Below are 15072 nucleotides of genomic sequence, written 5' to 3'. Positions count from 1 at the left end.
GGGGGGTTGTTATTCTTGACACAGTGAAGTATGAAAAGGAAGTTATGCGGCAACTTAACGATACTGCAACCTACAAGAGGCTAAGAAATGACCCTACCCCCTCCATGTTACCAAAACTCAAAACCCTAATTCAAAAGGGAATTGAAAAAGAAGTACTAACCAAAAATGAAGCTCAATTTTTAATCAATGAAAAACCATTAACTCCTATTATATATATATACTTCCTAAAGTGCATAAAACACTTACAGATCCCCCAGGTCGCCCCATAATATCAGGGGTAGACTCTCTTACAGCCAACTTATCTATGCTCATTGATCACCACTTACAACCTTTAGTACTATTAAATAAATCCCATCTTAAAGACACGGGTGATTTTTTAAAAATGGTATCCCCTCTGGAATGGAAGGATGACTATATTCTGGTCACGGCTGACGTGAATTCGCTATACACCATCATTGATCACAATGATGGTGTACAAAGTGTCAAAAGGTTCCTTGAAACATCTGACAAATCTAAGGATCTTCAAAACTTCATCTTAGATGGGATTCAATTTATTTTACAAAATAATTATTTTATTTTTAATAATGAATATTTTTTGCAGAAGACAGGCACTGCTATGGGCACCAGATTCGCTCCGAGTTATGCGAACTTATTCATGGGCGCATGGGAACTCGACAACATCTGGGCAAACAATCCCCTCGGAGCGAATCTGGTGTCCTATGCACGTTATATAGACGATATTTTTTTTGTATGGAGAGGAGACCAAGACACCCTCAAGATTTTCTGTAATACACTAAATGATAACAGTTTGAATATCAAACTCACATTTGATATTCAGACGACAGAAATTAATTTTCTAGATATCACCCTTTATGTTGAGAACAGCTGTCTTAAATTCAAAAACTATGTGAAACCTACAGACTCTGGGACCTATATCCCATACACAAGTTGCCACCACGACCATTGGCTCAATTCTGTGCCGACAGGGCAATTTAAAAGACTACGAAGAAATTGTAAAGATGACCAAGTCTTTTCAGAACAGGCGGGTCAGATGAGGAATAAATTTATAGCCTGTGGATATAAGGAGGATGTAGTAGAAAAAGGAATGCAGTCGGCTATACACCAACAGGCCGCACAGAATCAAATACCATTACAAAATGATAAAAAAGGGGAAAAAACCGACAATGAATATGCATATGCTTTTATTACTACATATACCATGGAACACAAAAAGATTGAACACATTTTTAAAAAGCATTGGAACATAATCCTTAAAGACCCCATCCTAGGGAAAGTTGTTCCTAAATGCCCTAAGTATATCTATCGGAAAGCACCTAATCTACGCAACGATCTGGTGGGTGGTAATTTCTGTAATAAGACCCAGATAAAAGGGATTACATCCAAAGGTTTTTACAGATGTGGTAGCTGCCTCGCATGTAAAAATACTAAAAGTCTAGGCAGCAACAAAAGACAGGACTTTTTGATTAATGGGTACAACATTAAAGTGAAAGATTTTATATCCTGTAGTTCCAAAAATGTGATATATATGGTCAAATGCAGTTGCAATAAATATTACATTGGCAGGACATCCAGACCCCTTAAAATTCGCCTAGGGGAACATCTTAGGAACATTAAAAAGGGGCTGGAAACCCATGCCTTGGCACTGCATTTCAAAAAGGTTCATCAAAGCTCCACCAATGAAATAATTGACTTTGGTGGTCTCAGATTGGTTAAAGGCAGTTTAAGACAACCAGACTGTGCAACATCCCTGGCCAAAGCAGAAATGAACCTAATCTACAACTGCAATACACTGATGCCAAATGGGCTCAATAGTGATTTCGAGCTCAAGTGGTTCTTATAACCACTGGGCTCGATACACCTTATTGTTTTTAAACATTATCTTTGCATATGAAATTTTGTAGTATCTCTTAACTAACTATAAAGTGCTACGCCCGCATATATAGAAAGTCATAATTCTGTTAATTCTGTTAATACATTTTTGTTTGATTTTGTTCCAGGATGAGGACGTCCGTTGCCATGGAGATAACACAAGCTTCATATCCTCCAAAGCATAGGACTTCCGCTGTTTGCGGTTCACAGCGGTACCCGTCCATTAAAACATCACTTCCTGGTCCATTCCGGCTAAACAGGACATTGACACGCGTCATGCGTTCCAGCTGTACTCTATCAGATGGGAGAACTTCCGGCAGCGTGCGTGTTACCACCGCAGCGCGCACTTCCGGGTAGACGCGTCATGCGTTCCATCTGTGTCCTATCAGACGGGAGAACTTCCGGCAGCGTGCGTGTCACCACCGCAGCGCGCGCTTCCGGGTAGATGGAAAGATTTACAAACCTCATCTGCCACACATACAAGGTTTCCCTAACTGCAGGAAAAAGCGCTGACATTGCGCCATCTCCCTTAACCTTCAAACGTGGCCATATAAGTATTCTAGACTCCACATTATATATTTGTTGACGGAAGCTGACCATGTTCCCATGGCAACGGACTCCAACTCTTGTTTATTTTAAAATATATACATGGTTGTGTACGGAATTTTCATTTGGGTCCCAATGTAGGACTATTTGATGCATTCATATGATGTTATATTTATGATTTCGTTGTAAAAAGACCATTTTAAAATGTATCAATATATTTACTGACATCACTTCCTGCAAAGTACTGATTGGCTGTTCATCAGATAAATACTGGCTTCTCACTCCACTCCAGCACATCTTGAGAAAGGTCCATGACCGAAACGCGTTGATGCTACTGGAGAGGAGTGAACAGCCATCACCCCCTGGATGTATGTATTGGATTCCACTTTGTTTTTAAATTGTATTTTTTACGCCATTTGTGGCGTTTGAATTTTTTTTGGACTTGTTTTAATTGTGTATTGAGCCCCTGCTGGGTCTCTTTTTGTCTTCATTGGATTAAAGTTTTTTGGTACTTTTATAAAAAAACGTCTATTGGGATTCATCATTGGAAAACCTTAAAGAAACCGTTACAGGCTTGGTGAAGCCACTTTAAGTGGTGAGTAAGGTACGCCATTACTCTTGGCCTATCTTCTAAACTGGTGTATAATAAGAAACAACATCCACATTTGGGCATATATTCTTTCTTTATATATACCCTGGACGAGTTCCGGTGAATAGGAAAGTGTATGAAAATCCCAGGTTCTAAAAGGACAAAGAAACCTTTATGAGTGGACTACCCAGCACACAAGTGTGAGTTAGGGTACGCCCACCCCATACAATTGCCTCTAATGGGTTTACAACTATTATATATTATTCTACTGTGGTAAATTTTAATACTTGGTCTATCATACTTCCCTCTGAGATAAACCGGGTGACCCCCCCCTTTTTGACAAGCCTGAAAGGACAAAGAAACCTTTATGAGTTTGAAAAACATCTGAATACCGTGAGTTGGGGTACGCCCACTTTTTCAAAGAAACCTTTATATGTTTATTATTCTTCACTTTTTGGTGAGTGAGGTATGCTAAATTTAGCTCCTCACATATAATTTCAAGCAATAAACTCCACATCTGGTTTATGTCAATTCTACACATGTTGCACTTTTGTTCTTTATTTTGAGCACATTTGAAAGAGGAAATACCTTCAGCTTCAAGCAAATAATCCTCTGCTTCAAAAACAACACCAAAAGATACCTTTATGAGTGTTCACCAGCGTAGACAAACGTGAGTTTGGTACGCACACAATATTCTGCACATCTGTTCGAAAGAAACTCTATAATTTACACATTGTACATATTATAAAACTCATATTTGTTTTTATTTGTTTTTTGATTATCACGAATACCTATACGGCAACGGATATAAATGGTTCGGATTCCAACATAACTGAAAAGAGACACCTTCAACAAAAAGAGGACTACACCCCACGGGTTATTCTAAGTATTATTGCGCCTAAATGTATATCAGTCTTACACCTTTTTTGTTGGTATGATTGTTTAAGTGTTGGTGACACTTTCTGTAAGTTGTAACATCAGGGCAGCATTGCGCCATATATCATTCTGTCACTTTCTTTTGTTGTGTCCAGTATTCCCTTCACCAAAGACAGAACGGTATAAGGCAGCACTCACAAATCATGTTCTCATTTAGAGAACAAAGAGTCTCTCATTTAGAGAAAGTTTTTTTGGATAATACCGAGGAAATTGAATTAATTGATGAAGATTTAGAGGGTATTATGGCTAAACTTGAAACCTTGCTCCTACGGGAAAGTAAGGTCTGGTGGGAGGTCGTAACACTTGAGAAGTATCTGAGTCATAAATTGATCCCCAAAGGCCTTAAAATCAACAAAATCTCTACTTTCTCGTCAGCAAGTAAAGAATTTGTAGAACAATGGGATTCCATTATTGAGAATTGTTCGATAAAACTTATGGAACTCAATATTAATGAAAGAAAACAGGATTTGAACAAAATAGAGGGAGACATAAAAATGTATAAATCCTTAGCACAGCCATACTCAAAAAATGAAGGGTTCAAAGAACTTGAAAATTCGATAGAATATAATGTCAAAAAGACAGAAAGGGCCTTGATCCAAAGAAAAGTAAAAAAATTCAAACGAGACAAGGAAAGTGCTCTATCGCCCATAATTGAAAACCTACAACCGATAAGAAAAGAAAGGGCCCCGTACAATCTTAAACTTGATAGAAAGAAACCTTTTGGTCCCACTAACCAAGCTCCCACTAGAAATTATCATAAGGAAACTAACTATAATCAATATAATCGTAATAGAAATTATAGATCTCCATCACCCAAAAATTATGGCAGACGGAGAGATTATTCAGTGGAAAGAAATAGGAGGTACCACAGGACAAATAAGACTCCAGAATGGAGAATACCCCCTAAACCCTATAGGAGAAGGAATGAGAAAAAACATACCCCTCCAGAGAGATTCACGTTAGAGAACCGGTTTTCCCCTTTAGAAGACTGTGACTTTGATACTCCGGAAAGATACGAAAAGTCACAGTCTCCTTTTTTAGAGAGAAGCCACCTATATTCCACAAACAGATGATTAAACCATATAGAGGTAAAAGAGGAGGAAAAAATAAACCCCAAAAACGATCTAAAAACATCAAAAAAAAAAAGGAGGATAATTGAAAAAGATACACCCTCTGTTCAAGTGGAGAATCCTAGTGAGAAACTTATGGTTACAAAAATATTTAATCTAAGTTCACATACTTTGTCTGTGGATGAAACAAGCCTACTTCAAAAAGGCTTGAAATATGCCCCTACCAATCACACCGATCCTTTTAATTTGTACATAGATGTCCAACGTTTTGTTCGCAAGCTCACGTTAAAGCGGTTTTTCTTTAAAGAAGAAGAAACCCAAAGAATAGAAGAAGGTAATACAAAATTTAAACCTAAATCAGTATTCTATCCGCAGCATTGCAAAGGACCCTTCCTTGAAACATTTGCCACCATGGTATTAGAGGAAGCAAAATCTATGGAGATTAACAAAAAATACTCCAATTTATCTAGAAAAGAAAAAGAGGCCATTAAATCTTTGAAAAATAATCCTGAGATTATTATAAAGCCTGCAGACAAAGGGGGGGGGGGGTTGTTATTCTTGACACAGTGAAGTATGAAAAGGAAGTTATGCGGCAACTTAACGATACTGCAACCTACAAGAGGCTAAGAAATGACCCTACCCCCTCCATGTTACCAAAACTCAAAACCCTAATTCAAAAGGGAATTGAAAAAGAAGTACTAACCAAAAATGAAGCTCAATTTTTAATCAATGAAAAACCATTAACTCCTATTATATATATACTTCCTAAAGTGCATAAAACACTTACAGATCCCCCAGGTCGCCCCATAATATCAGGGGTAGACTCTCTTACAGCCAACTTATCTATGCTCATTGATCACCACTTACAACCTTTAGTACTATTAAATAAATCCCATCTTAAAGACACGGGTGATTTTTTAAAAATGGTATCCCCTCTGGAATGGAAGGATGACTATATTCTGGTCACGGCTGACGTAAATTCGCTATACACCATCATTGATCACAATGATGGTGTACAAAGTGTCAAAAGGTTCCTTGAAACATCTGACAAATCTAAGGATCTTCAAAACTTCATCTTAGATGGGATTCAATTTATTTTACAAAATAATTATTTTATTTTTAATAATGAATATTTTTTGCAGAAGACAGGCACTGCTATGGGCACCAGATTCGCTCCGAGTTATGCGAACTTATTCATGGGCGCATGGGAACTCGACAACATCTGGGCAAACAATCCCCTCGGAGCGAATCTGGTGTCCTATGCACGTTATATAGACGATATTTTTTTTGTATGGAGAGGAGACCAAGACACCCTCAAGATTTTCTGTAATACACTAAATGATAACAGTTTGAATATCAAACTCACATTTGATATTCAGACGACAGAAATTAATTTTCTAGATATCACCCTTTATGTTGAGAACAGCTGTCTTAAATTCAAAAACTATGTGAAACCTACAGACTCTGGGACCTATATCCCATACACAAGTTGCCACCACGACCATTGGCTCAATTCTGTGCCGACAGGGCAATTTAAAAGACTACGAAGAAATTGTAAAGATGACCAAGTCTTTTCAGATCAGGCGGGTCAGATGAGGAATAAATTTATAGCCTGTGGATATAAGGAGGATGTAGTAGAAAAAGGAATGCAGTCGGCTATACACCAACAGGCCGCACAGAATCAAATACCATTACAAAATGATAAAAAAGGGGAAAAAACCGACAATGAATATGCATATGCTTTTATTACTACATATACCATGGAACACAAAAAGATTGAACACATTTTTAAAAAGCATTGGAACATAATCCTTAAAGACCCCATCCTAGGGAAAGTTGTTCCTAAATGCCCTAAGTATATCTATCGGAAAGCACCTAATCTACGTAACGATCTGGTGGGTGGTAATTTCTGTAATAAGACCCAGATAAAAGGGATTACATCCAAAGGTTTTTACAGATGTGGTAGCTGCCTCGCATGTAAAAATACTAAAAGTCTAGGCAGCAACAAAAGACAGGACTTTTTGATTAATGGGTACAACATTAAAGTGAAAGATTTTATATCCTGTAGTTCCAAAAATGTGATATATATGGTCAAATGCAGTTGCAATAAATATTACATTGGCAGGACATCCAGACCCCTTAAAATTCGCCTAGGGGAACATCTTAGGAACATTAAAAAGGGGCTGGAAACCCATGCCTTGGCACTGCATTTCAAAAAGGTTCATCAAAGCTCCACCAATGAAATAATTGACTTTGGTGGTCTCAGATTGGTTAAAGGCAGTTTAAGACAACCAGACTGTGCAACATCCCTGGCCAAAGCAGAAATGAACCTAATCTACAACTGCAATACACTGATGCCAAATGGGCTCAATAGTGATTTCGAGCTCAAGTGGTTCTTATAACCACTGGGCTCGATACACCTTATTGTTTTTAAACATTATCTTTGCATATGAAATTTTGTAGTATCTCTTAACTAACTATAAAGTGCTACGCCCGCATATATAGAAAGTCATAATTCTGTTAATTCTGTTAATACATTTTTGTTTGATTTTGTTCCAGGATGAGGACGTCCGTTGCCATGGAGATAACACAAGCTTCATATCCTCCAAAGCATAGGACTTCCGCTGTTTGCGGTTCACAGCGGTACCCGTCCATTAAAACATCACTTCCTGGTCCATTCCGGCTAAACAGGACATTGACACGCGTCATGCGTTCCAGCTGTACTCTATCAGATGGGAGAACTTCCGGCAGCGTGCGTGTTACCACCGCAGCGCGCACTTCCGGGTAGACGCGTCATGCGTTCCATCTGTGTCCTATCAGACGGGAGAACTTCCGGCAGCGTGCGTGTCACCACCGCAGCGCGCGCTTCCGGGTAGATGGAAAGATTTACAAACCTCATCTGCCACACATACAAGGTTTCCCTAACTGCAGGAAAAAGCGCTGACATTGCGCCATCTCCCTTAACCTTCAAACGTGGCCATATAAGTATTCTAGACTCCACATTATATATTTGTTGACGGAAGCTGACCATGTTCCCATGGCAACGGACTCCAACTCTTGTTTATTTTAAAATATATACATGGTTGTGTACGGAATTTTCATTTGGGTCCCAATGTAGGACTATTTGATGCATTCATATGATGTTATATTTATGATTTCGTTGTAAAAAGACCATTTTAAAATGCATCAATATATTTACTGACATCACTTCCTGCAAAGTACTGATTGGCTGTTCATCAGATAAATACTGGCTTCTCACTCCACTCCAGCACATCTTGAGAAAGGTCCATGACCGAAACGCGTTGATGCTACTGGAGAGGAGTGAACAGCCATCACCCCCTGGATGTATGTATTGGATTCCACTTTGTTTTTAAATTGTATTTTTTACGCCATTTGTGGCGTTTGAATTTTTTTTGGACTTGTTTTAATTGTGTATTGAGCCCCTGCTGGGTCTCTTTTTGTCTTCATTGGATTAAAGTTTTTTGGTACTTTTATAAAAAAACGTCTATTGGGATTCATCATTGGAAAACCTTAAAGAAACCGTTACAGGCTTGGTGAAGCCACTTTAAGTGGTGAGTAAGGTACGCCATTACTCTTGGCCTATCTTCTAAACTGGTGTATAATAAGAAACAACATCCACATTTGGGCATATATTCTTTCTTTATATATACCCTGGACGAGTTCCGGTGAATAGGAAAGTGTATGAAAATCCCAGGTTCTAAAAGGACAAAGAAACCTTTATGAGTGGACTACCCAGCACACAAGTGTGAGTTAGGGTACGCCCACCCCATACAATTGCCTCTAATGGGTTTACAACTATTATATATTATTCTACTGTGGTAAATTTTAATACTTGGTCTATCATACTTCCCTCTGAGATAAACCGGGTGACCCCCCCCTTTTTGACAAGCCTGAAAGGACAAAGAAACCTTTATGAGTTTGAAAAACATCTGAATACCGTGAGTTGGGGTACGCCCACTTTTTCAAAGAAACCTTTATATGTTTATTATTCTTCACTTTTTGGTGAGTGAGGTATGCTAAATTTAGCTCCTCACATATAATTTCAAGCAATAAACTCCACATCTGGTTTATGTCAATTCTACACATGTTGCACTTTTGTTCTTTATTTTGAGCACATTTGAAAGAGGAAATACCTTCAGCTTCAAGCAAATAATCCTCTGCTTCAAAAACAACACCAAAAGATACCTTTATGAGTGTTCACCAGCGTAGACAAACGTGAGTTTGGTACGCACACAATATTCTGCACATCTGTTCGAAAGAAACTCTATAATTTACACATTGTACATATTATAAAACTCATATTTGTTTTTATTTGTTTTTTGATTATCACGAATACCTATACGGCAACGGATATAAATGGTTCGGATTCCAACATAACTGAAAAGAGACACCTTCAACAAAAAGAGGACTACACCCCACGGGTTATTCTAAGTATTATTGCGCCTAAATGTATATCAGTCTTACACCTTTTTTGTTAGGAAGTGGCTACATTCATTCCAATTGTGCATTGATTACCCATTATTTAATAAGTTCTGCACATTCATAGGTATTTCTATAATTGGTGCAATGTGCACAGGCCCCTGATGCCAGGGGTCCACACTGCACATATTGCACCCATGTTTTAATGCTTACCTCTCCTGAGTCCCGCACTGGCCACTGCTATTCGTGGCCAAAAACACCACCAATATTGCCACCGTGCACGCGTAGTACTGATTTTAGTCTCCGTAACATGGCGGTCTCCATGTTGCCGGAGACTTTTGCATGCACAGTAGACTCTGGCACAATGCCAGAGACTACTGTAGTGTGGAGAGAAGGGGGCCCACCCGGAGTCTGCACGTATGCCCCCTAGTCTGTGAAAGCACCACTGTGCACCACTGTTTCTGTTCTTATATTGATTCAGACATCCTACTGTATGCCAGCACTTTTTGCAGAATAGCTATAAACACTCTAGTGGCTCGTGATAGCTTCTGCTACAAAGTCATAGTGCATAACCATAGATTAAAACATTATATAAACAATATCAAAATATATGGCACACAAGTGATATGAAAATTTTATGTTGAATTAAAATAAAATAGTATGGTCAGTGGTGGAAAAAAGGACAGTTAGCTAATCAGTGGAGCCATTTGACTTAATACAAGTTAACTTAAACAACATCTGCATTGGCCAATTGCCCTAACAACAATGGCATATAAATGAGAGGTTTCAGAAACTAATTCCAAATACAGTACACACCACATGTCCACCCATCTAGGATGAAAGCAAGATGGCTACTAGGCTGCCTATCTTTCATGCCGATCACGCACAAAGCACAAATCACATTTCCCAAAAAATGAGAGGAAAGGAAATTCAGGAACAGAGGGGGTTATTTTGGTTTACTCTTTCTGACAAGTTCCTTCTTAGATGGACAAAACCATGTGCAGTGCAGGTGGGGCAGTTGTTACTTGTGCAAAATAACCCCCAGAGTGAGGTCACATGGCAAATACTCACTATAAACCAGAAGACATACCTGACCTCTGTCTACCAAACATCGATATGCTGAGCAATCTGGCACAATGCTACAATTTTAAGATAAGTACCAAAGCAATGAAATACTGTATTACACATAAACGGTCACAGCCTTGAATTTTACAGGCCATCATGCTAACTTCAGCACAGTCTGGTAGTCATAATAATTTGGATACTATGTTTTTTTTCCTGCAGATCCTGGCATTTGCTAAGCAAAAGGGACGTTGTGTCACTTCTGCACACTGCACGCCAGTCCCGCTGGTCAACGAGCTACATGGAATTCTGGGATTGCTGCTCTTTGGGCTTGTGTGATACATGCTGTGCTTTAGCTGCATTAAGTTATTTACTAAGGTGTTCTTCACTTTCTAGCTTTGCTTATTGGTGCTTATGTCTCTTAACGTCAATCCCTTTCCTGTGGATACTCTTCCTGTCACAAGCAGAATCTCTTTGTCTTGTCTATACTCTTACCTTGTAACTGCCTTGATAACCTCTGTTTGCTCATTCAGGGGTAGATTTATGAAGCAGTGATAAGGGAGAAGTGAGCCAGAGGAGAAGTGGCCCAGGCAACCAATCAGCTGCTCTGTATAATTTTATTTTATGCAAATTATAGATTACAGTTACTTCAGTGCTGATTGGTTACCATGAGCCATTTCTCCTCTCGCCCACTTCTCCTCCCTTATCACTGCTTCATACATCTACCCCTCAGTGTGCTTCATCTGCACCAGCTAGGGTCCTGACCCTAACCTGCCCTTATTCTTCAAGCACCAGTTTGTCCTAATCTGTAGCATATTCCACCCCCTATCCTGTGGTCTCCCGTCAATTGTATAAGTGTCTACAGCAGCATCCCATGTACCTTTGTGTGTGTCATACACTAAGAGAACAATAGGCAGCTGTTGTAGTGACTCTAGAGGTCTTATGCAATTGTGCTGGAGTTCCCTAACACATGATAGATGGGCCAAGTGGTTCTTATCTGCCGTCAAATTCTATGTTTCTAACACATAGGGGCATATAATGTAATAGGGTCCAAGTTTGCCAGTGACTGCCACTTTTAAGATGTCAGAGATCTGGAGGGCATCCCGCACCTCTTTCAAACCCTATTACATATGCCCCCTAAGTGTGTGTGTATAAAATTATTAGGATGATGGCTTGATGTGTCTGGACAAAAATTACTCATACTCATTAACATTGTCCTGGGTTGTATTGTATTGGGTGTTTCAACTATGTCTTTATGACATTTTATTAAAGTATAACAGGCCCTTGTAGTATAATGATCACAAAGGTCATAAATAGATCTGGGGGCCCCATAGCAATATTTTGCAAGGTCTCCCATACACATATATATATATATATATATATATATACATACATACATATACACGCACAAACACACACATATGTAGATGCATACACACGCACACACAATTTCTTGTGTACCAAATATAGTTACCCCCTTAGGGGTGAGTCCATTCTCATATGGTCGCAGGAAAGTAGGCGGCACACATAAGGCTGTAGTAGCAGCAGTCCATTCAGAAATGTAAATGACCTTGGGGCTTGGGCTCCTGCTTGCACACGGTTGCTTAAGCAGCAGTGATGTCACACACATTGCTTCGGTTCTCCCGTCCACTCCTCCTACTAGTTGATTGAGTCACTACAGCTAGTTGCAAATTTTTTGATTCTCCTAGCACACAAACACATGTGCTGTTGCTAAAAAAGGGTATTTATATATATATATATATATATATATATATATATATATATATATATATAATTTTCTGAAAAGTCCGCACTCATATATTACATCACAGGCAAGGGGGGGTGCTCCTACAGATGACTGAACATCAAAGTATATCGGAGGTGAAAAAGGGCACTCACCATTTATTAAAAGTAATTTTAGTACTTTATTTCATCACAAATGAAAAAAGAGCTGACGTCAGCTCTTTTTTCATTTGTGATGAAATAAAGTACTAAAATTACTTTTAATAAATGGTGAGTGCCCTTTTTCACCTCCGATATATATATATATATATATATATATATATATGTATATTTCAAAGTAGCTGCACCCCTGCTACAATGGTAGATCTACCTTTGGTGATCACCGCTATCTACATTTGTTTATGCATGAAGATTTGTGAAATTGTATTTTTCTTTGTATGTATGTACATATAAATATAGCAGATGAACAAAGACCCACATTAAGAATACGTCTTTATAACATTCATTATTTTAATCTTACATGGGAATGCACCCATTATTTAGATGTATTTTGGATGCCTTTTTTGTGCTTGAGGTAATCATTTCAAACAAAGCGTGGATTCCTTCACTTTATGTTCAGACAATAACATACAGCTCTTGATAAATTATTTTGCTGTCTCTACTCAAGTGCCCCTCTCAACTTAAACCTCCCCCTCCTCCATCTCTTCTCTCCCCTCTCCTTCCTCCACCTGCCATACACCCTCTCCACCATATATTATTCATCGCAATCAAATAAGACACAGTGGAGGCTCAGTAGACTTGCTTTTCATATCAGAATTGCTTTTATTGAGTAACACACACTGCAGACCTTAGCTTCCAGCAGCCAGGCCTGAAATGAGCAATTCTCTCATTGTAATAATGTGCCTCTGTCATCTCCTTATTATCAGCATGATAAAAGATGAAATATTCCCAGATCCTGCCCTACTAACCTGATCACAGCATGATATTTGAGCTCTGGAAATGAGTTTTATAAGCTTTAATATACTCCTTGGCGGAGTGACCCCTGAAATTAAACATTATTACACAGCGGATATTTAAAAAGCCAGGGCCGCAAATTACATCAAAATGAAAATATTAAGGAGTATTACGAATATACCAAGTGGGAGTTTGAAGCATTTTTTTTAATCTTCATTGGTGGGAGCCATAAAACTCTGTATATCAGTGTCAGAAACATCACAATAGATAATAATCGCAGACACCTTGACTCCAGATATTTTATATTTGGGGCTAAACCAAATTACTGGTCTGTTTATAAAGACACATTTTTCTTTCATCTAGCTCCTTAGTGAAGGGTGATTCTTTAAGCATTTCATACCTTTATATATATACACTGCATTTTTCTCTTATAAAACTGTAATTGAAAGGCACCAATATCCCCATGAAAGCAGATTTGATTTCTTGTTAGTGTCCATTGTTGCGGTCACAGCTTTTATTAAAAAGGGACAGCGTTCTGCATTAATGCTTTGGCAAAGGTACACTGATTTATACTGTACATACAGATGTGACTGCATGCTCTGTATGGCCAGTATGTTTGTACATGTATGTGGTATATTATTCCATAGTATAACAATTTTCAACGTAAAAGCAGATCTTCTTGGGCGTTAATAGAGTCATTTGGGAATTGTCCCAAAGAAAAAACGGGTCTCTAACCCTTGTCCAGTCTTAAGTTGACCACACACAGAGACAGTGCTCACTGCGTAGGGACATTCTGAACTCCTAGTATAATGAACTTAAGCTACTGTATAATACAAAGTAAATGACAAAGAAAACAAATAATGATTTATAATAATATTTATGTTATGTATTTCACCCTTTGAGTGGCAACATCTCTGTGAGAGATGTTCAAAATATCGGCATAAAATGCCAGTGTCCCTCATATTTGTTATATAAATTCAAATAAAAAATGTTTTGTAGAAAAAAATTTTTTTTCTATATAATGTAAACATTAAAGGTCAATATGATGAATAAAAATGTTTTCTTAGCAATTCACTTGGCACTTATAGGGTTAATTATTTCTTTTTTACTTTAAACTTGTAAACAGTTTATAAAAAATATACCATTACTATAAAATTATATATTAATATTATTATCGTTTATGTATATGGTGCCACAAGGGTTCAGCAGCGCATGAAAATACGTAGATGAACAAAAAAAACCCCAGGAAAATAGTGATTTACTGTAAAATTGCAAATTAGGACAAGTACGTGGTAAATAAAAAACCATTGCAGCAGTGGGAAAACTGATGCAATTATAACAATAGCAGAGATAGATTCTTAGAAAAGCACATGGAAGGCAGAGGGTCCTGCTCATGAGAGCTTACATTTAGCCAGTGGAGGTTTTTACCTATGGGCTGCAGGGTTGCAGCCCCCCCAGGTAAAATCTGCCACTGTCTCTGCCTAAGTGAAGCCAGATGCAGTCTGTGAGACTGCTCTGGTTTTAATGTGATTGGCAGTGAATTCCTATTGGATTTCCGACCTGCCAGTCACTCAAGGCAGTCCCATTGGGGGGATGCCTCTCTGTGTGCAAATGTGGGGCAGCCCCCAAAATGGCAGACGATACTGCACCACACCCAGGAACCTAATTAAGCCTCCGGGGGGCTGCTGCAAAGGCAGCCCATGGAGGCTTGGGCCAGCGCATGAGCGATATGTATGATGTTACTGCGCATGCGCTGGCCCTTTGCAGGGGACCAGCAGGTGCGTGGAGCATGGTGTTAGCAGCAACGGAGGGGGGGGGCTGCTTTGCGGCAGCCCCCCTCCT

This window comes from Crinia signifera, chromosome 2 (genome assembly GCF_055691185.1).
Source record: "Crinia signifera chromosome 2, ASM5569118v1, whole genome shotgun sequence".
NCBI lineage: Eukaryota > Metazoa > Chordata > Amphibia > Anura > Myobatrachidae > Crinia > Crinia signifera.
The sequence above is the reverse complement of the archived record's forward strand: the minus strand, read 5'-3'. Positions refer to the sequence as shown.